Source organism: Stegostoma tigrinum, chromosome 29 (genome assembly GCF_030684315.1).
Source record: "Stegostoma tigrinum isolate sSteTig4 chromosome 29, sSteTig4.hap1, whole genome shotgun sequence".
Classification (NCBI taxonomy): Eukaryota; Metazoa; Chordata; class Chondrichthyes; order Orectolobiformes; family Stegostomatidae; genus Stegostoma; species Stegostoma tigrinum.
The window spans coordinates 3,153,169-3,176,004 of NC_081382.1; the positions used below are offsets into that span (position 1 = coordinate 3,153,169).

At 41.5% G+C, this 22,836-nt stretch overlaps 1 protein-coding gene across 1 annotated transcript in view; it reads left to right on the forward strand.

The window, feature by feature from the left end:
* tprn (taperin) overlaps positions 1-22,836 on the forward strand; it is an 80,878-nt gene that overhangs the window by 34,434 nt on the left and 23,608 nt on the right. The window lies entirely within an intron of this gene.

The window sequence follows — 22,836 nt, forward strand, 5'->3', positions numbered from 1 at the left end:
AGGAGCTCCGACCAACATCACTCCAGCCTTCTTGGGATGTGGAAGATGTGGAAAAGGGGGAGGGGAAAACAAAACAGACAAAATAGGGAGAGAGAGGAAAGAACATGGCGGCCTGGAATGAATGGACTCTCCCTGAACAATACCACCTCCTCGCTCAACAGGAGACTACGGGCTGTGATGGATCTGTGTCTGGCTCGTCCTTGCATTACTGCTGCAGCTGCTGCCACTGGAGACGACTACCTTCATGAACCACTCTTCAGGCTTTAAAGAAAAGAAAGAAAAAAGGTAAAAGGAGCAAATGTAAAAGCAAGAAAAGACAAAGAAGAAAGAAGGCAGGTGGGAGTGGATGGGCCCTGAGCTCGGCCCTGCTACTCAGCAATTGTGAAAGACCTTATCTACCCAAAATTTACATACCCATCATTCTTTGCTATCTCTCTTGGCAGGCATTTTCTAATCAGCTAGGTCAGAGATATTATAACACCCGTTTAGAAGGAGTGGGACCTGAAACCTGGCCCTCTGGTCCAGTGGTAGGTACAGTGCCACTGCACCACAACGTTTTAGGGCTGCTCACTTTGTTAGAGTGGTGATTTTAACCTTGGGGTCTGGCAAGGGGCGAGATGGGAAGGTGGGACTTTCGTGGTATCCCAGCTGGTGAGGGAATTGAGCCAGCACTGTCAATATCACCGTGCATCACAAAACAGCCAATAGAATGATCCAACCATCCCTGTGGTAATCATGTTTAACAGTTACTGTTCAAATATTAACATGGCTTTGAACTAAGGGCAGAAGGCTTAAGACTACCAAAGGATACGTAAACCATTTGAGGTGTCTGGAGGTCTGATAACCTCTGAGCAAACAATAGGATTTAAGTCAGATTTCAGTACCAAATATTACTTGCTGTGTGTAAACAAGTGTCCAGTCATAATGTTTCAGAGATAGTTAAAAACTGCAGATGCTGGAGGATCTGAGATAACAAGGTGTAGAGCCTGATGAACTCCGGTCAAGCGGCATCAGAGGAGCAGGAAGGCTGACGTTTCGGGGTCTAGGCCTGAAACGTCAACTTTACTACTCATCTGATGCTGCTTGGCCTGCTGTGTTCATCCAGTTCTATACCTTGTTATTCCTGTCATAGTGTATTCCTTTAGCCCTGCAACAAACATGAATTCCACATATTTAAGACATTTTACCAAGTATAAGCCAAATTCTGCTTTTAGTTGCAAACAGTATACTGTCAGATTTAATTTTGGAGTGCACATGCAGCCTCTTTAAATTTCTTTGGGCGGCAACTGAGAGGAGCCAGTGTTGTGCACAGCCTCTAAAGGAAGTTTTAGGTTCCTGTGGAACTGTGTGCCAAAGAGGAAACTGGTTGCAGAACAAGTGCTTGTCAGTGTCCTTTAATGCTGGAGTGCTTTTGTTAACCTGTTTGGTCTCATGAGACTGCAGACTTATTCTTGCTGAAGTACAATCAGTCTTCATCACAATAAGACCATAAGACACAGGAGTGGAATTAAGGCCATTCGGCCCATCAAGTCCACTCCACCATTTAAATCATGGCTGGGCATTTCAACTCCACTTCCCTGCGCTCTCCCCGTAGCCCTTGATTCCTTGTGAGATCAAGAATTTGTCAATCTCTGCCTTGAAGGCGTCCAACGTCCCGGCCTCCACTGCACTCCGTGGCAATGAATTCCACAAGCCCACCACACTATGTATTGTTATTAATATTGTGCACTCCGTATCAGTCTGCATGTTACTGAAGCAGACTGTATTAATGAGCTTACGTGGTGTGAAGCTAGATGAACACAGCAGGCCAAGCAGCATCAGAGGAGCAGGAAAGCTTGATGTTTTTGGTCGGGAATGTATTTGTCCCAGTCTTGGTATTCCATTAATGCTGCCTGGATTATCTTTGTCCCGGGCAGACTATCACCAACAAGTACTGCTTTGCTGTTGAAATGATAGTAAGTATTAACCTCTCTATTATTCATCTACAAATGCTATAGCAACATCTGACAATGGCTGATGGGGGTGTGAAACTCATGTTATTATTTTAGCTGAGACTCCCGCTGTTAGCTTTGTGAAAATTCTGTTTTGCTATCTGCTTCACCATTGAAATGCATTGAATAGAATGGGGTTTCTCTATTTTCAAAGTGTGTACGAATTAATCCCCACAGAAGAAACAAATCTTATGAACTTCTATCTGAGTAACCTTTGAAGAATGTGATGTCTTTTACTACATGGCAACTACTGGCACACTGTTCAGCTTTACAGATTCAGAATCTGATTTCTTCAGGTTTTAATTGTTAACTTTTTACAGATATTTGCCATTTTCATTTTTTATTAATCTAGTCTTTCTTTTCTCTGTTATTTCTCTCTGTACCTAATCAGCATTGAATTAATTTACACTTCCTTCTCAGTTCATGTGCAAATAATTTCATAATCCATCAGTTTGAATAGTTAACAAGTTACATTGTAGTTTACCCTGCTCATGCAGCCCCTATGCCCAGTCTGCCTCACAGAAATGTTATTGTCTCACTGTTGGCAACTTGACAAGCAAAAAATTTTAAAACCCCAACGTGCAAGGATAGGCATATTGCTGTCTTGATGCTGTGCCACTGTAAATTGTAAATCCTGTTCACTTAGCCTCCTGGTTACTGATTGTATTGCTGTAAAATTCAGAGCTGCCTTTGCCAAAGCACCTTTGCTTGACCCTTCTCAAGAACAAGAGCAGCAGATGAATGGGAATGCCACAAGTTGTAAGTTCTCCTCCAAGCCCCACGCCAAGTTGACTTAGAACTGTGTCACCGTTACTTCATTATCAACTGGCAAAAAATGTGGAACGCACTCCCTAATGGGACTGCTGGTGTATTTGCACTGCATCAATTAGTGATTCAAGAATGTGGCTCATTGCTGCCTCTGGAAAGGCAATTAGGGACTTTGGCCTTGTCAGTGCCACTTATCAGTTCCTGATAAAGTTGAGCCAAATCAAGGTCCCTTCAGGTTACCCAATTTTTATGTTCAAACTCTGTTATAGATTCAGTGGTACCAAGTTAATTCCAACAGAAAATCTGTCAAAACTGTTTCTTTATGGCCTCAGGAACAAGATAAACCAGGTAATTTTTGCTTATGGCGAAATTTCCTAAACTAGTCTATCAGATTCATTCCATTGTGCTGTTTGTTGACTCTCCACACTAAGTTGCAGCCAATCTGTTGCTGACTGCATTAATAATAGTAGCCCCAAAGATCCATGATTGAAATACCTCCTTTCTAAACCATTTCTTCCTACAGAAGAATTGCAATGTATAAATTGGAGCATAGCGCAGGCACATCCTCCTTCTGTTGTGCTTTTGAAGCCCAGCCTGTTCCAAGGCACTGTGTGAAAAAGGCTTTATTTGCACTAGGGAATATCACTGACTGTACCAGACAGTGGCATCATAAGTTAATGATACTGTATTAATACAGGAGCTTCTTAAATTATTGAGTTTCCTTGGAGCCCAGATGTGCTTTGCTTTTAATCTGACTAATTCGAATGAGATTGCCTTGAATTGTGGTAACTTGATCATCATATTCATTGTATGGAAGGCATTGCATGTTTTTCTAATCTGAACTTTCTCTATTTAAATCTGAGAGTTTGGCAGCTACTAGTTATCTCTAAATTCAAAAGATCCATCCTGGTGTTTCCCCATGAAATCACTTTTTTTATTTTTAATTACACTATTGTCAATATCATTGAGCTATTTTAATTGTGTGGAGCAGCTGGTGCCTCCTATCCTCCTGAGGATTGTGGCTTACAGATTGAAATAACTGAAGTGGAGAGTTGAATTCCATACTGCTGCAGTCAATTGATCACAGGGGAAGATGGGGTTAAAGGAGATTTATTTAAAGAAAGGAACTAGCTTTTTGAAATGTGCTCCTAATGTGTTGCTCCATTTGTCATGTTTGCATCTGGTTAGTCATACACTAGCCAATACAGCTCAACCTGTACATTTATGACAGTTGTTTGTGCAGGTCGTTCTGTGGGCTGTGGCCACTTTCAGTGCGTGTTTGCAGGGAAAGATTTGTATGTTTGAGTTATTTCTGTCATGTCAACATGCTGACTCAAAGCAGAAAATAGGCTGGAATGATCAGACATTACTCCACATTTGCTGTGGGTGCCTAAGTCAGAAATAGACATCATTAACAACCAACCCTCTGAGATCAGAATTATATTCTGTCTCCCGTGAAAGTTCACATTCCAGGCACTGCAGCAGTTTTGTGGCAAGGCATATTTCATTTAATTATTTTGAGAAAATTCAATTTTGTGCAGAATAATTGAGGATGAACTTTTCCCCACATGTCCCCCCCCTCCAATGATGAGTGTCATATTAAATGTTTGGCACTCTGTTTCACTTTCACAGTGGGACTGAAGTTTGTAAGTGGTCATTTTGCTGTCTCTAGACATCCTATCAAGTACAGTAAAAAACGAATGTGCCTGGAAAGCTTGCTGAATCGTAAAGGATCCCCCGCAGGAGTTTGTGCTTCAGTGTTTGTCTGTGTCGATGCGTTTCTTGGGTGGAATTGTCTTTCAGTTTGGACTAATTGGATTCAGTTTCCAGGTGCACACATCACTATCTAACCAATCGATAATAATTTTTCCAGGCTATAGTCCCTGCAGCTCTCGCTACAATAGGATAATGAATTGGCTGAACCATAAACTGCAGCTGACTTGCAGAAAGACATCTGGAGTTGCAGTCTGATAGAAATAGGATCTTGATGGAGACCATTGCATATTTGAAAAACCCGTTGGAGCTGAACAATTAAAGTGTGTTGTTTGCAGCAGAAGCAAATGATAAAATCTGAGAAGACTGCTGCCCAGGAAAGCCTTTTGTGCATTTCGAATAGTGCCAGATGTGTCTGTCTTCCTGGTGAGCCCCCAGCCAGGAAATGGCCATTTCTCTGTCTGACATGCTGATAAAAAGGGCACTAATTTTCATGCATATTAACGACCTTACGCTCGTGAAACTTCTTGGGTATAAAGACTCTCCACTGGGCCCATGATAGGTTGCAGTGCTTGGGCAAAGTAGTGATTTCTAGACCTGATGGCAAAAAGGATCCACCTGACTGACAATGGCTTGAAAAGTGATGTGGGTGATGCTTTGATCTAAAAACCAAAAGAATTGTGGATGCTGTAAATCAGGAACAAAAACACAGGTGCTGGGAAAGCTCAGCAGGTCTGGCAGTATCCGAGGAGGAGAAAACGGAGTTAACGTTTCGGGTCCGGTGACCCTTCCTCAGAACAGGAAGGATCACCGGACCCGAAACGTTAACTCAATTTTTTTCCTCCTCGGATACTGCCAGACCTGCTGAGCTTTTCCAGCAACTGTGTTTCTGTTCCATGCTTTGATCTACCTGGTTAGCTGATGGCTAACAGAATCACCTTCACCTTCCTCGTTAACTGTAATACCTCTATGTTGACATTGATACTTTTACTATTATCTTTACAATGCAAATATCCTACATTTTAATTTGTAATTGAATGATATAGCTAGAATAAAGTGAACGTAGATCAGTACAGCACAGTACAGGCTCTTCGGCCCACGATGTTCTGCTGAGCTTCTACCCTAATCCTAAAGTCTATCTAACCTCCACCCCTATCTTGAAATAAAGATAAAAGGGAGAAAAATGTGCTGTTTTCTTTGGATCTGTTGGTGTGTGTTGTGTTTAGCAGGATGAGATCATAAAGTCGTTGTTTCATTCACTGCCAGGATTCAATCTGTTAGAAATAAGATTAACATTCCTTTATCAAATCTAATCCCTACTGTGTAATGAGCAGTTGCTGTATTGTCATAGACAGCTGAGAGCAATTCCTTTCTCATTTGATGCAGGGAAAATTTGATCCTGGAGAGGTTAGCCTTTTTGGCCTTTACAAAAAGCCAATGTGGTTGTCTGCAGAAACGCTGGAGTGGCTGGTCCCATTTGGATGTCTCCTCTAAATCAGACCTCGCCAAATTGAAGTGTTTGGAGAAAACATATTCCAAGAAACACCACTCAATTGAAGAGTGCACACCATCTACCCTTCTCACCTCACCCTCTGGACAAAATAACCATTCATCTTGATACTCACAGCAGAGAATTCTGGATTTGATTTTCCAACGAGCGCTTTATTTATAACTTTAGAGACAAAGATCGTTGGTAATGATGTGGCGTAATTAGGGGTGGGGAGGGATCTGGAAGGTGAGTTCATCTGGAGCCCTGCCTGGTTCAGATTTGTCTGATCTTACCATTTTAATTCTCTCTTTATTTGGCTTCCAGCTGATTCAGAATTTCTACAAACGCTTGTCATTCTGTTTCTAAAAATGATTTTCAAATGCCTTGCGTGGCTTCCCTTGCCTTTTCGGATTTAGTTTTAATTAAAAACTGCCTGCTTTTGGGTGTTTCAAATTTAGCATTTACTTGCAGAAATTATTTTACCAATTAACATTTATAGTCAATCCTTTGGATTCAATCTTCCTGTACGGCTGAGCGTCCATCCCCTCTCTGTTACAATACTAATTCTTTTCAGGATTGTCATCACCGCAGCACTATATTTAGGTCAATTCCATATATTGATCATACTTTGCATGAAACAGTAACTTCTGAGATAGGAGCTGGAGTCGGCCATTCAACCCTTTGAGCCAGTGCCCCACCATTCGTTATGATCATGGCTGATCTTGAGCTTATTACCTTAATTCTGCCCTTCACCCCAACCTCCCCATTTCTTGATCCCTTCAGCCACAAGAGCTAAATCTACCTACCTTCCTGAAATTGAGTAATGTTTTGACCTCTTCCACTCTGAATAAAGAAATTTATCCTCATCTCGGTTCAAAAAAATTTGTGCCTTATCCTTCTGCACTGTCTCCAATCCCTGAATATGGGAAGCAGCCTTGTGAATCCCTTTCTGTATTTGATTATTGTGTCACTTGAGCAAGGACTGGTTGAAGCATGGTTTAAATAGAGTTCTGTTCATTTTAAATATGACTGGTATTTTGATTTTTGCTCTTTGTTTATTTGGACAAAAATTCTACTGGTCAGAATTAAATATCTTTTGATGTCTTTAACCCGTTTTAATCTGTTCAGTTTGCTAATTTTGGTGCAGAAAGTGTTATTTTAGTGTTCTGTTTAAAAAAAAATTAGGGTATTCTGTGTAAGTTCTGAGATAACTGGAACTGATGCTGGAGAATCTGAGATAATAAGGCGTGGAGCTGAAGAAACACAGCAGGCCAAGCAGCATCTTAGGAGCACAAAAGCTGATGTTGCGGGCCTAGACCCTTCATCAGAAATCCAGGGATGCCTAACCTGAAGAAATTACCCTCCTCCCTCCAGACAAACCTCAGGGGATCTCTCTTCCACCTCTCTACTTATCTTGTCCTCTACCATCTTCGATCCACCTCCCCCCCAACCTCCCTATTTATTTCAGCACCCTCTTCCCCCTCCCCCTCCCCCTCCCCCTCCCCCTTTTCTGATGAAGGGTCTAGGCCCAACACGTCAGCTTTTTTGCTCCCAAGATGCTGCTTGGCCTGCTATGTTCATCCAGCTCCACACTTTGTTATCCTGAATATATTCTGTTCTTACCTTGTACAGTTTGACAGCTGCGCTGCTTTTGGTCTATAAAAGCAATGAAATGATTACTTGGGCGCCATTATTGATCATCAACTTTAATGTTAAGTTAGGTTCTAAGCAGCCATATTACAAGCTTTTGAGGTTTTGCTCTATGACAGTAGGGTGGCCCTGGAGGCTAAATTTTTTAACATAGGCAATTAACTATGAAACACTTCTAAGACATGAGGCCATTCACACTTTGGGAGGTTACTCAGTCACAATGTGCATGCGCATACAACTATCGCCATCAATTCATCCTCTCTCCGTTCCATCTTGCCACCTATAGAGGCGCACGCGAGCTGGGGGCATTTTTTACCCTTCTCTTTTTGTTCTCCTCTATCCTTTTCCATTCAAGCACTAACTTCCGACACACAGATTGGGTTAGGAGTGACCTTTGACATCCAAGTGGAAAGTTTATGATAGTGGCCATGCCCAGGAAGGGTATTGAATAGATTCCCTGATCCAATTGAACTTGGGTAGTGTATTAAAAGGTTTGTGACCTCCTTGTGTTAAAGATATTGTTGATAGAAATGGATAACTGGATCTACTGATTTCATGTTCATTTGATACCTTGAGTATTGAGGATCTTGGGATCTTAAGTTTCCGTTTGAAGAGGCTGCAAGGGGGTTGTAATGTATGGGGTTTGAAATATTTGCTACCCCATGTCCAGCTAATGGAAATTTCTGAAGCACACAAGCTTTATCTAACAGCAACTTTCAGCACTAAGATTCTCCATCTGGCAGAGAAGGGTTTTGATTACACGAGGGATGCAAACAGACTGAAGAAACGAGGTGCATTACTTAGATACATGCAATTGGTTGATGCATACAACAGTCTGACATAGGTTCCGGTGTACTTAGCACAAGTAAACAGTCCTACTTTAACACTGGGCACTTGTGCTCTGATGTGAGTCTGGACACAACTGGCAACAAAGGAGGAAGCACTTTTTCCAAATGAGGGACCAATTTCAGAGACATTGAGATAATCCCTTGTAAAAGAGACTTTGTCAGCACTTTATGACCGGCATACCTGGTTGTAGCCATTAATAACCCAGCAGTTTATTTGCACCTCTTCCGGGCTGAATACTAACGAGCTTGTTAGTTCACAGTCAGAAACAGGAGTCCAATTTGTCAGTGTGTGCTAACTAGAACCAATACCAATTAGAAATCTGATTTATGCTAAATTGTCTTCAGAGGAACATTGCATCTGTTGCAGGGGCTTTTGCTGGGGAATTAGTGAAAAACAAAAATTTGCAATCTGCAATTGAATAGAGCGAAAAAGAATGAGTTTTCCCCACAACTGCACATGTGCTAATGTGGTACAGTGCATTCGTTGTTCCTATTGTGGCCTCTTCTATGTCAGGGAAACCAAGCGGCTGCTTGGGGACTGCTTTGCAGAACACCTATGCGTGGTTTGTACTGAACAACTGCATCTCCCAGTCTCAAACCATTTCAACTCCAGGCACCACCCCCCCACCCCCCAATCCGCAGACGACATATCCATCCCGGGCCTCCTGCAGCGCCACAACGATGCTACCCGAAGGATGTAGGAACCGCAACTCCTATTCCGCTTGGGAACTCTGCAGCGCAATTTAATATCAATGTGGACTTCACAAGCTTCAAAAATATCCTCTTCACCCTATGGCATCCCAAAACCAGCCCAACTCGCCCCCCCACCTACTTAACCTGTCTTTCCACCTATTCCCTCCCCCCACCTTAAATCCCACCCCCATGTCCTACCTACTAACCTCATCCCGCCCCCTTGACCTGTCTGTCCTCCCTGGACTGACCTATCTCCTCCCTACCTCCCCACCTACACTCACTGTTAATGGCTCCATCCCTGTCTCTTTGACCGGTCTGTCTCCTCTCCACCTATGTTCTCCTCTATCCATCTCCCCCTCTCTCCCTAATTATTTCAGAACCTCCTCTCCCTCCCCCCATTTCTGAAGAAGGTTCTAGGCCCAAAACGCCAGCTTTCCTGCTCCTCTGATGCTGCTTGGCCTGCTGTGTTCATCCAGCTCCACACCTTGTTATCTCAGATTCTCCAGCAAATGCAGTTCCTACTATCTCTGCTTGTATTGTTGCGTGTGTTGCAGTAAGGTTTGTTGAAAATGAAACACGTCTATTGAACAGTGAAATGTTGCCCTTCAGAAAAGGATGTCTGTAAGCAGCTCTGTCATGTCTGTGATAACTAACTTCCTTGAACAATATGCAATGGAACCTACGAGGGAGCTAGCTCCCCTAGATATAGTTCTGTGTAATGAGACAGGAATAATTAATGGCCTCGCAGTTAGGGATTCTCTCAAAAAGAACGATTACAGTACGGTCGAATTTAAAATACAGATGGAGCGTGCGAAGGTTAAATCCAGGACCTATGAACAAAGGAGACTATGAAGGAATGAGGGAGGAGTTAGCTAAGGTAGAATGGGAGCAAGATCTTTATGGTGGGTCAATTGAGGAACAGCAGAGGACTTTCAAAACGATTTCTCACAGTGCTCAGCAGAAATGTATTTCAGTGATAAGGAAGAACTGTAGGAAAAGAGAAAGCCAGCTATGGATGTCTAAGGAAATAAAGGAAAGTATCAGATTGGGAGAAAAAAAAACACATCCAAAAAAGCGAAGAGTAGTGGGAAACTAATGGATTGGAAAATTTAGAGGCCAACAGAAGCCACAAAATAGTTGTAAAGAAAAGTAAGCTAGATTATGAGAGTAAATTAGCTCAGAATATAAAAACAGGCAGCAAAAGTTTCAAATATATGTAAATCATAAAAGAGTGGCGAAGGTAAACGTTGGTTCTTTCGAGGATGAAAAGGCCAATTTAATAACTGGGAATGAGGAAATAGCCGAGACATTAAGCAGTGATTTTGTGTATGTCTTCACAGTGGAAGACACAAATAACATGCTGAAAACTAATAGCAAGAAGGTTATAGCAGGTGAGGCCCTAGAAACTATCATTATCACTAAAGAGGCAGTGCTGGGCAAGCTAATGGAGCTAAGGGTAGACAAGTCTCCTGGCCCTGGTGAAATGCATCCCAGGGTGCTAAAAGAGGTGATGGGTGGAAATAGCAAATGCACTAGTAATTATTTACCAAAATTCACTGGACTCTGGCTGTTTTACAATCTGTGAGAACCATCCCAATGTGACGCCACTGTTTAGAAAAGGAAGTAGACATAAAGCAGGTAACTATAGGCCAGTTAGCTCAACTTCGGTAGTGGGGAAAATGCTTGAATCTATCATTAAGGAACAAATAGCAAGACGTCGGGATAGAAATTGTCCCATTGGGACATCCAGCCTGGGTTCATGAAGGGTAGGTCATGTTTAACTAATCTGGTGGAATTCTTTGAGGACATTACTTGCACGGTGGACAATGGGGAATCTGTGGATGTGGTGTATGTGGATACCTAGAAGGCATTTGACAAGGTGCCACACCAAAGGCTGCTACATAAGATGTAGTTGCACGGTATTACAGGTAATGTATTGGCATGGATAGAGGATTGGTTGACCAGCAGAAAGAAAAGAGTAGGGGTCAATTGTTGTTTTTCTGGTTGGCGGTCAGTGGCTAGCGATGTGCCTCGGGGATCAGTGTTGGGACCTCAATTGTTTACAATTTACATATATGATTTGGAGTTGGGGACTAAGTGTGGTATGTCAAAATTTGCAGATGACACTAAGGTGAGCGGTAGAGCAAAGTGTGTAGAAGACACTGGAAGTCTGCAGAAGGATATAGATAGTCTAAGTGAGTGGGCACAGGTCTGGCAGATGGAGTACAATTGCTATTGCTTGAGGGATGGAGTTTCTAAACGGGGAGGCTATTCTGCAGCTGTATAGGGTCGTGGTGAGGCCAAACCTGGAGTACTGTGTGTAGTTTTGGTCTCCTTACTTGAGAAGAGATATACTAGCGCTGAAGGGGGTGCAGAGGAGATTCACTTGGTTGATTCCAGAGTTGAGAGGGTTGGATTATGAGGAGAGACTGAGTAGACTGGGATTATACTCCTTGGAATTCAGAAGAATGAGAGGAGATCTTCTAGAAACATATAAGATAATGAAGGGAGTAGATAAGGTGAAGGCAAGGAGTTTGTTTCCGCTAGCAGATGAAACTAGGACTAGACGGCATTGCCTCAAAATAAAGGGAAGCAAATGTAGGACTGAGGTCAGGAGGAACTTCTTGCCCAAAGGATTGTGAATCTGTGGAATTCCCTGCCCAGTGAAGTTGTTGAAGCTACCTCACTGAATGTTTTTAAGGCAAGACGAGATAAATTTTTGAACAGTAAAGGAGTTAAGGGTTATGGTAAGTGGGTAGGTAAGAGGAGCTGAGTCTCAAAGATCAGCCGTGATCTTATTAAATGGTGGGGCAGGCTCAAGGGGCCAGATGGCTTACTCCTGTTCCTAGTTCTTATGTTCTTATGTCCTATGGGTGGAGGATGTGGTGCCTGGGGTGAAGTTCCAATGCTTTTCTATTTGTGTTTTAAAGAAAAATGCCAAGTCCACGTGAAAAGAAGGTACTTTGAGGATATGTACTGTGTTAACCATTAAATTCCATCAGTTTATTTTTCACTTGAAGTGAAAACAGTATATCAAGGTGCTTTGTAATTTTGCAAAAGTGAGAGTGCCAAAGGAGTTAGTGCTCAATTGATTAATCAAACTTCTTCGTACTATTTAGTCTATTCCTTTTAAACCAATGCCTGTGTGTATATAACCAGCTTCCATTCTCCCACTGCCTGTATTTATTTTAAGCATATAAAACAGTATCAAGACATCAGATTGAACCAGTCCCTTCACAGTTTCATACAAAACTTTCAACATCCCTGGGGCTGAGAATCTGGTTTGAGAAGATATGAAAGCATGGTGGCAATAAGGAAACTTTTATGTTCAGAGTTTGGCAGGAAGAGCCAGTGTACAAGGACTGCAGATGAGACTCGAGGTTATAAAAATAGAAATAAGGCAGAGCTAAAGGCTTTGTATGTGGATGCACAAAATAAAATAGATGACTTATTATAAGTAGTAATAAAGATATATGATCTGATAGCCATTATAGAGACATGGCTATGCGATTACGTACACGACTTGTGGACTATGGTAGATTTGTTGGTGAAGATTACAGTTTGCATGCTGTTTTGCAGCAGATGGAGAAGAGTGGCAGATTTCTGAGACAACCAAATTTGAGAAGGATCCTCCATCACCCTTCTCATTGAATCTCAGACTAGTGTTTTTAACTTAGAAAAGGCTGATTACAAAGACATGAAGGCTGATTTGGGAGAAGTAAATTGGCAAATTTGTTTAGGCGAGGCATACATTCACAGGCCTATTTTGTAATATTCCAATAAGGAAGAAAGACTCAGGGATGATTGCTGCACTTGTAGCTAACTGAGGAGTTTAAAGATAGCATCAAATTGAAAGAAAAATGTCTAATTTTGCCAAGATGAGTGGCAGATGAGAAGATTGGACAGAATATGCAGAATAACAAAAAATGAGTAAAAGTTTGAGGGCAAGTTAAGAGCATGAGTGAAAGCTAACTGGAAATATATAGTCAGAAGAATTTCTATAGGTATCTGAAGAGGAAAAGAAGTAAGGTCAGTTTTGGTTTTCTAGTATGTCTGGGAAATGAATAATGAAAAATAAGGAAATAGTGTATGTATACAATAGATGGTTTGATAGTGGGGGGATTAAAAAAAAGAAAAACATATAAATGATATGCCAGAAATAACTGAAGCAGGAATTGAAAGTGAGAGAAGAACCTTATTAGAATTCTTTTAAGTTTTAGTGGTTTTGTGTTGTTCTCTCACAAGGAAAGAGGGAAAGATGAATGCTTTCTCTTTGCAGAATCCAGTTCTTTTCCTCTGCCCTGGCACTCGCAGTTTTTGATAATCTTCAGCTCAGCAAATCAGAGGGCTGTTGTCATGCAGAATTTCCTTAATTCAAGAAGTCTATCGGTACCACTTAGACCCACATTTTCTCCCTTGCTGCTTCAAAAAGCAGCAATATATTGAGCAGCATTTGATTCAGTTGCAGTTCCCTTGGATTTTTGTTTTATAGTAGTCCAACTTGCATTTTGATTACATCCCAAAAAAGAAAACTATATGGCCTCACTGCAGAAAATCTCAAGCATGTTGTGAAACAAGGGGATTAGATTGCTGTTCAAAGCACTGCACATTTCTGACGTGTAGGAGTGCTGCTTCACTGGCACCTTAGAGTTCAGAAAGAGGAAGGTGATTTTAAGAGGCATAGACAGACAATTCTGCAACCGACAGTGAGACATCACAATGGTGTGTTGCCTCCCTGGAACCAGGATCAAAGAAGCTCCAGAAGAAGGTCAGAATATTGTCAAAGGGGAGAGCGGCATGCGGAAGGCCATTGTTCAGATTGAAACTAATGACATAAGAAGAGAAAAGGATGGGATTCTGATGAGAGAATATAGGTAATTAGGGAGGAATTTAAAAAGCAGGTCCTTGAGAGTAGTAAGATCTGGATTATTCCCAGTGCCAGAGGCTAGTGAAGGTAGGATAGGAGGATTGACCAGATGAATGCATGGCTGATGAACCGGTGTATGGGAGAAGGATTCACATTTTTGGATCATTGGAACCTCTCTGGGATAGAAGTGACGTGTATATGGAGGATGAATTGGAAGGGGACTGTATACTGGCTTTGGAGGATTTAAACTAGTAAGTGGGGGTGAGGGAAAGGGGTCCAAGGGAGATTGGGAGGAAAGAGATCAGTCTGAGACTGGTACATGTGGGATAAGGATCAAGTCAAACAGTCATGGGGAGCAAGAACAAGGTAGAGAACAAGGTAGGACTGATAAATTAAACTGCATTTATTTGAATGCAAGAAGTCTAACAGGTAAAGCAGACGAATTCAGGGCATGGTTAGGAACATGAGACTGAGGTATCATAACAAATACAGAGACATGGCTCAGAGATGGACAGGACAGGCAGCTTAATGTTCCAAACTATAGATGCTATGGAAGATTCGGGATGGTGGGGGAGTGGTATTTTTGATTACGGATAACATTATGTCTGTATTTAGGGAGTATATCCAGAGACGTTATTTGGGTGGAACTGAGAAAGAAGAAAAGGATAATCACCTCATTGGGATGATACTTATAGACCCCTACAATAGTCAGCAGGAAATTGAGAAACAAATTTGTAAGGAAATCTCAGTTATCTGTAAGAATAACAGGGTGGTTATGGTAGGGGATTTTAACTTTCCAAACATAGTTTGGCACTGCCATAGTGTTCAGGGCTTAGATAGAGGAATTTGTTAAGTGTGCTGTACAAGAACATTTTCTGATTCAGTATGTGGGTGCGCCTACTAGAGAGGGTGCAAAACTTAATCTACTCTTGGGGAAACAGGCAGAGCAAGTGACTGAGGTGTCAGTGGGGTGGGGAGTGGGGGCACTTTAGGTCAATGACCATAATTCTATTTGTTTTAAAATAGTAATGGAAAAAGATAGACCGGTTCTAAAAGTAAAAGTTAACTTAAAGTCCAATTTTGATGGTGTTAGGTAAGAACTGTCAAAAGTTGACTGGGTGGGTGTTCACAGTTAAAGGATGACCGTAAAATGGAAAGCCTTCAAAAATTAGATAATGAGGGTCCAGAGACAGTATATTCCTGTTAGGGTGAAAGGCAGGGCTGGTAGGTTTAGGGAATGCTCGATGACTAGAGAAGTTGAGGTTTTGGTCAAGACTAAGAAGGAAGCATATGTCAAGTACTGACAACAGAAATCAAGTGTTTCCTTTGAAGTGTATAAAGACAGTAGGAGTACACTTGAGAGGGAAATCAGAAGTGCCAAAAGGGGCTACAAGATAGCTTTGGCACACAGGATTAAGGAGACTCCAGAGGTCTTTTACAAATATGTTAAAGACAAAAGGGTAACTAGGGAGAGAGTAGGGCTCTATAAAAATCAGCAGGGCCACCCATTTGTGGAACCAGAGGAGATGGGGAGATACTAAATGAGGATTTTGCATCAGCGTTTACTTTGAAGAAAGATATAGAACGTGTGGAAATAAATAGTGACCTCTTAAAATGTCCGTCTTACAGATGAAGAGGTGCTGGACATGCTAAAACGCATAAAGGTGGATAAATCCCTGGGACTTGATGAGGCATACCTTAGAACTATGAAGCTGGAGAGGTGATTCCTGGGCCTCTTTCTGAGATACCTGGATCATTGGTAGCCACAAGAGAGGTGCTGAAAGACTGGAGGTTGGCTAACGTGGTGCCATTATTTAAGAAAGGTGGCAAGGAAAAGCCAGGGATCTATAAAGTGATGAGCCTGACTTTGGTGGTGGGCAGGTTGCTGGAGGGAATCCTGAGGGACAGGATTTATATGTATTTGGAAAGGCAAGGAGCGATTAGCAAATTCAAAGTGGCTTTGTGTGTGGGAAATCACATCTCACGAACTAGATGGGGTTTTTTTTTGAAGAAGTAGTAATGAAGAGGCTTAATGAGGGCAGAGTAGTGGATGTGATCTGTGTAGACTTCGGTAAGGTGTTTGACAAGGTTCCTTTTGGTAGATTGGTTAGTAAGGTTAGATCATGCTGAATATTGGGAGAACTCCCTATTTAGATACAGAACTGGCTCGAAGGTAGACAGGATGGTGGTGGAACGTTGCTTTTCAGACTGGAATCCTGTGATCAGCGGTGCGCCACTAGGATTGGTGCTGGGTCTGCTGCTTTTTGACTTTTTTATATAAATGATTTGGATGTGAACATAGGAAAGTATGTAAGTTTTCAGATGATGCTAAAATTGGATGTGGAGTGAACGGTGAAGAAAGTTACCTCAAAGTACAACAGGATCTTGATCAGATGGGTCAGCAGCTGAGGAGAGGCAGATGAAGCTTAGTTTGGATAAATGTGAGGTGCTGCATTTTGGAAAGGCAAATCAAGGCAGGATTTATATACTTTATGGTAAGGTCCTGGGGAGTATTGCTGAACAGAGACCCTGGAGTGCAGGTTCATAGTTCCTTGTAAGTGAAGTCGCATTTAGTTAGGATAGTGAAGGAGGTGTTTGGTATGCTTGCCTCTATTGGTCAGTGATTGAGTATTGAAGTTGGGAGGTCATGTTGCAGCAGTACAGAACATTGCTATGGCTGTTATTAGAATACTGCATAAATTTCTGGCCTCCCTGCTGTAGGAAGGATGTTGTGAAACTTGAAAGTGTTCAGAAAAGTTTTACATGGATGTTGCCAGGGTTGGAGGGTCTGAGCTATAGGGAGAGGCTGAATAGGCCTGAGGCGTGTGAGGCTGAGGGAGTGACCTTTGTAGAGGTTTATAAAATCCTGAGGGGAGTGGATAGGGTGAGAAGACATGGTTTTTGTCCCGGGGGTGTGGGAGTCCATAAATAGGGCATAGATTTAAGGTGAAAGGGGCAACTTTTTCCTGCAGAGAGTGATGAGAGTATGGAATGAGCTGCCAGAGGAAGCGATGGAGGCTGATACAATTAAACATTTTAACGGCATCTAGATAGATATATCAATAGGAAGGGTTTGCGGGCTATGGGCCAAATGCTGGCAAATGGACTAGATTTATTTAGAATATCTGCACAGTGTGGGCAGGTTGGACCAAAGGGTCTGTTTCCATGCTGTATATCTCTATGACTGTATTTGGTGATGCAGTAAGTCAGAATACAGCTCCTTATTCACCTGCCTCGAATAAGACTAGATGCTAGTTCAAATTTTACAAACAAACCAGAGTTCGTAGTTCATTGTTGGCATGTGGCAAAAATACTTTTTCTGGGAGTGCCAAAGCCTTCTAAAAGCAGCTCCACCCTGCATTTTTATTGTTGACATACCAAATGGTGAAGTGATAATTTTCTCACAATGGTTACAATTTTAAACTGACATGACTGTTCCTTGAACTGTGTTAACTGGATTTGAGATTCACTGATGTTTCTTTTCTCAGCATTGCACTTCCTGTGAATGAGCTGAGAGTAGAAGAGTATCAGAAACAACTTCTTTCAATGTGAGTGCTTGTAAGCAGTTGTGAAATTGGGTGTTGTTTTCCTGCTGTTGTGTATCTAACGTACCTGGATCTGTTTCAGTGGGTGGAGTGCTTGCATCGAGGTATAGCGTATGAACTCTGCATTGCATAATTTTTTGTCAGCTCACCTGAGTGAATTGGGATTGGTTCAGTACTCTACCCAAGTGATGATACTACTTCTTCCTCAATCACATTTAAATCCTTGGTTTAACAAAGTGTGGAGCTGGAGGAACACAGCAGGCCAGGCAGCATCAGAGAAGCAGTAAAGCTGCTGTTTTGGGTCAGGACCCTTCTTCAGAAACCATTTCTGAAGAATGGTCCCAAACTGAACTACGAGCTTTCCTGCTCCTCTGATGCTGCCTGACCTGCTGTGTTATCTCCGACTCCAGCATTGGCAGTTTTTACTGTCTTTAAATCCTTGGTTTTCCCATTTTTCTTGCAGGAGTGAATGATATTGTTTATAGTGATTGAGTGTTCCAGTAGCCAACCACTACAGTGGCTCATGTTTTGGTGATTTCCTTGATATATGTGTGTTGCAGCTGTGAAGTTCAAAAGTGAAAATACACAAACAGAACTAGATTGCAAAGCAAGTTACTGGCTAGCTGGAGGTATTGTGGCATCAACAGCCTGGCTTTGCTATATGTAATGAAAGCAAATAGGCAGGCTAACATAAGTTTCTTTGTATTGAATAAAAATGAGTTGACTCCATTTTTTTTTGGATGTATATTCGGTTTTGTAGAATTTGTCATCGAGGTTACTTAATTTGCATGAACTCTAAGCTCGTTGCATTAAACAATTATTGGGGAGGAGGTGATGTACAAATGTCACCATCTTTAGACCTTAGAACCTAAGTTCAAATATTTGCAGCAGTTGTTAAGAAGACTAGTCAAATGGCTGAGCCATCTTAGACTCCCCCAGATGCCCTGACCATCACAGCTGCCTGTCCTCAATCAATTGATTCTCAGCATGTGGCAGGAAGAGAGAGCTGAGCGTATTAGGGTTACAGCAAAGACTATGGTCCCGACAAAATCCCAATGATAGTAATGAAGACATGCTGCCGTACTTGATGTAAATCCAGCCAGGTTGTTCTTGTACCAGCTACAATTCTGGCATCCAAACAACAAAATTGCCTGTTATGGTCTGTTTGTAAAGGCAAGACAAATTTTACCGGTTCAATTATTGCCCCATCTATGTATTTCAGGTAATCAGCAAAGTAATGAAAGGAGTTAGTGTTACAAATTATTAAATAACAATAGTCAGTTTGGTTCTGCCTACATTCCATGAACAAATAATTGCCATTATTTAAGTTTAAAAGGAAAATAGTCACCAGTATTCCTTTCTCCCTCCAGTTGAAATCTAAAATTGAATCATGTTATGGCTGCTGCTACCTGCTAAGATCCTTAATTAATTCTACCTTGTTGCATAATTCTGGGCATTGTATAGCTTGTTCTCTTGTAGGCTCCAGATCATGCTGCGCTTAGAAAGTAACGTCCAAACATTCCGTGAGCTCTTCATCTAGCCAATCACTGTTATTTTTGTTAGGAGGCCTGTGCACTGCTCCCACGGGTAACTTCTTACCTTGATCGTTTCTTAATTCTACCCAAACTGTTTACAGACCCTGGCTTGCTGCACTTGAGCCATCTTCTCTCTTGAGTTATTACCATAATTAACTAATAGAGCCACCCCATCCAGCTTTTCCTAGCTACCTCAAATGTTGTGTATCCTTCAATACTCTCCACCAACCCATGTCATCCCATGATTCTGTAATGACTGTTAGATGACAGTTACTTAACTCTATTCATGTCAGTTCACCTATTTTGTTTTGAATGCCATGTGCGTTGAGAGAATCTTTAATTTTAACCTTTTTTAAATTTTTTAGTCATGTTTTAATTTACTCTTAGCTTTCTTCTCATTCTTCTGTTCTGTCATGGTCAGTTTATAGTTTGTATCTGAGACTTCTGTCTCTGCTTTTTCATTTATTATAATCTTCCCAACTTTGATCCCTAGCCTCTAGTATTTAGTTTAAAATCTTGTCTATTTCCCTCGTTATCCGGCTCTCAATAACTCTGCTGTTAAGGTGTTGCTTGGCCTGCTGTGTTCATCCAGCTCCACACTTTGTTATCTCTGGTCCCATCGGTACAGGTCTTGTTTTATTCCAGTAGTAGTGCCTCATGAACTCAAGCTTAGTTTTGCCACACCAGTCTTTGAGCCAAGTGTTCATTCCTCTCAGTCCCTAAAAAAAAAAACAGGACTGTAGCAGAACCTCTGCCTCACTGACTGCAATAGCTTTCAAAGATATTAAAGACAAAAGCTTTACCTTAAGGGCGATAAATTTGGCCTTGCTCACAATGTAGCAAGTACACATGTTCAAAAAAGGTGGATGAGCAATTAGCCATTTTGTGAGACTTTAAATTGACATGGGTTTATCGCTTTTAATTTAAAATGCTCAAACTGTCAGTATCTTAGAATATGTGTACTTTGCAAAACTAAATGTTTCCTTCCTCTTGTCATGTTTTGTGTCATCAAGTTTAAAATAAAGCAGTTATTTATAGTTGTTTTGTACACAGATCTGATTCCACTTAACAGAAGTTGTATAAATAGGTAATAACATACATGGAGTAGCTGTTCATTTCTCTTTAAAATTGGATGTTCCCAGCATCTAAAATATCGTGTCTCTTGGATGAAGTTAAAGTAACTTTGCGTGAAGTTGAAAGATACAAGAAACTCTTAGCAGTTAACACATTGACAAATACAGGACAACATTCAACACAGCCAGAACATTATAACACAAGTCAAAGAAAGCTACAGTCGCATTTCAGGCCTTTGTTCAGACCCACCTTGAGCACTACATCCAGTTTTGTTCAGCAAAGGGTAAGACATAGTAAGAAGAGTTATGATTTTGGGGGACTGCGTAATGAGGAAGGGGTGGGGCAAATTTGCTATTCAGAAGGAAATAGAATGGGAATGGTAGACTGGGGATGATTTTTAAATTAATTTGAGATCAGAACAAAACCTAAGGATTAAACTGAGAGATTAAATTTTGGATTGATAGAATGACGGACTTTTTCAGTTGTGAGTTGGGTGCTCGGGTAGTTTGGCATATGAAATGGCAGAGCAAGTGACTTGTATCAAATTGCTATAGAATGACCACAAGCTAGTCAGCATCAACTTGGGCATTGGAAGCATTAAAGGCCCTGCCCAATCAAACATGCAAAGATTCACTTGCTCATAGCTGGGGACTTGTGCCAAAATTGGGTAAGCTACTCCACAGACTAGAAAAAGATATGGGCGGTGAGCAGGTTAGAAACTCAGCTAGTAGTCAATTCAAAGGTGTTGGTCTGAGATCCACTGTAATATCACAGATGAGCAGAATGCCAAGATGTCCTAATTGCTTTGGGGTGGGGTATTATGTTTTGAAAACTTTATTCATTTACTTGAGCTTCCTCCACAAATCTGAAACTGATAAAGTTGCTGGAAAAGCTCAGTAAGCCTGGCAGCATCTGTGAAGGAGAAAAGAGTTAATGTTTCTGGTCCGGTGACCCTTCTTCAGAACCTTAAACTCCTTAAATCTGACTTGCCTTTTAAAAAGGCGGCAACATATAATTTGTTAGTGTTACTTTGTCAATTATTGGGACTGACCCTGAATTTGGACAGTGATTTTTACCAGAAGTATATGGTTCACCCTGGTACAGTATACTTTGGGATATATTTTGCAAAGTCACGCCAGTTCACAGAGGGAAATAACTTGCTTATGGGAGCAGCAAAAATCATCTGGAGAAGGTGCAAACTGTGAACATGGGGCAGGCCCCAAGCTGCAGTGGACATTGAACTGCTTTCTGCCTAGTTCTACTTTGCCTCTACTGTGGCAAAGCAGAACAGTCACTTACGGGTTGCAAGTTTGTAATAGCTTATGCCTAATGAAGCAAAAAGGCCACTGGACTCAAAACATTAACGCTTGTTTCTCTTCACGGATGCTACCAGAACTGTTGAGTTTCTCCAGCAATTTCTGTTTATGTTTGAAGCAGTGTATAGCAGTTAATACGGTTGATGAATAGATTGAGACTAGAGATGACAGTTGCTCAATCTATAAATTAAAATGCAAATGACAATTCTGTTACAATTTTGGGAGTGCTCAGTCTTGGATAAAAGTCATTGGATAGTTCTGACAAAGCACCCACTTTAGACGGAGGAGTTGGAGGTTCATAATTGAGAAATGGAGGTACTGAACGTATGGAGTAATTCCCACAAACTTAGCACAGGATTTTGCGTACGTGATAATCTTTAACAGCACTGCTTGGAATCTGATTTGATAGTTTGAAGAGTTACTATTTCATCTTTCTTTTAGTATTTTAATATGTATTTAAGCAATTGGGCAGCACGGTGGCTCAGTGGTTAGCACTGCAGCCTCACAGCGCCAGGGACCCGGGTTCGATTCCAGCCTCAAGTGACTCTGTGGAGTTTGCACATTCTCCCCGTGTCTGCATGGGTTTTCTCCGGGTGCACTGGTTTCCTCCCACGGTCCAAAGATGTGCAGGTTAGGTGGATTGGCCATGTACAATTGCCCATAGTGTTCAGGGGTGTGTGGGTTATAAGGGGATGGGTCTGGGTGGGATGCTTCAAGCGGCGGTGTGGACTTGTTGGGCCGAAGGGTCTGTTTCACACTGTAGGGAATCTAGTCTAATCTAATCAGTTAGTGTAAAACCAGTTCCACCTGGTGCTTTTCACTCTCTGGCATTTATATTGCAGTCATAATGCAAAATACACACAATAGCAACTTCCTTTTCACTCATTGGCTTCTTTGCATGTAATCCCAGATCTCCTTCCTGGGTTTACTCCGTATGTAAATTTCTTGTCATTCTCCTGGTTCATTGGTATGTGGCTGATGATTGGAACCTTTGGTCCTTCAAGTGATGAAATTAGCAGTATTTGGTATCACAGGCTGGTTGTACACACGAGGAAGTGATGATAATATGAAACATTTATCACAAGAGGGGATGAAAACTAATATCTATTGAACTAAGGTGCTAACTGCTGAGTTACCAAATTGTAAAGATTTATGAAAGACTTACACCTTTTATTACCTCAGGACATCCAGAAGAAGTTTACAACCAATAACGTCTATTTAAAGTGTAGACACTGTTGTAATAAAGATGATGTGCACGGCACAGACCACAAAGCAGTAAGATAATTAGCAGGAATTTGATTTGGTGTTTTTGGTTAAAGGATAAATACTGGCCATAATTCTCTTTAT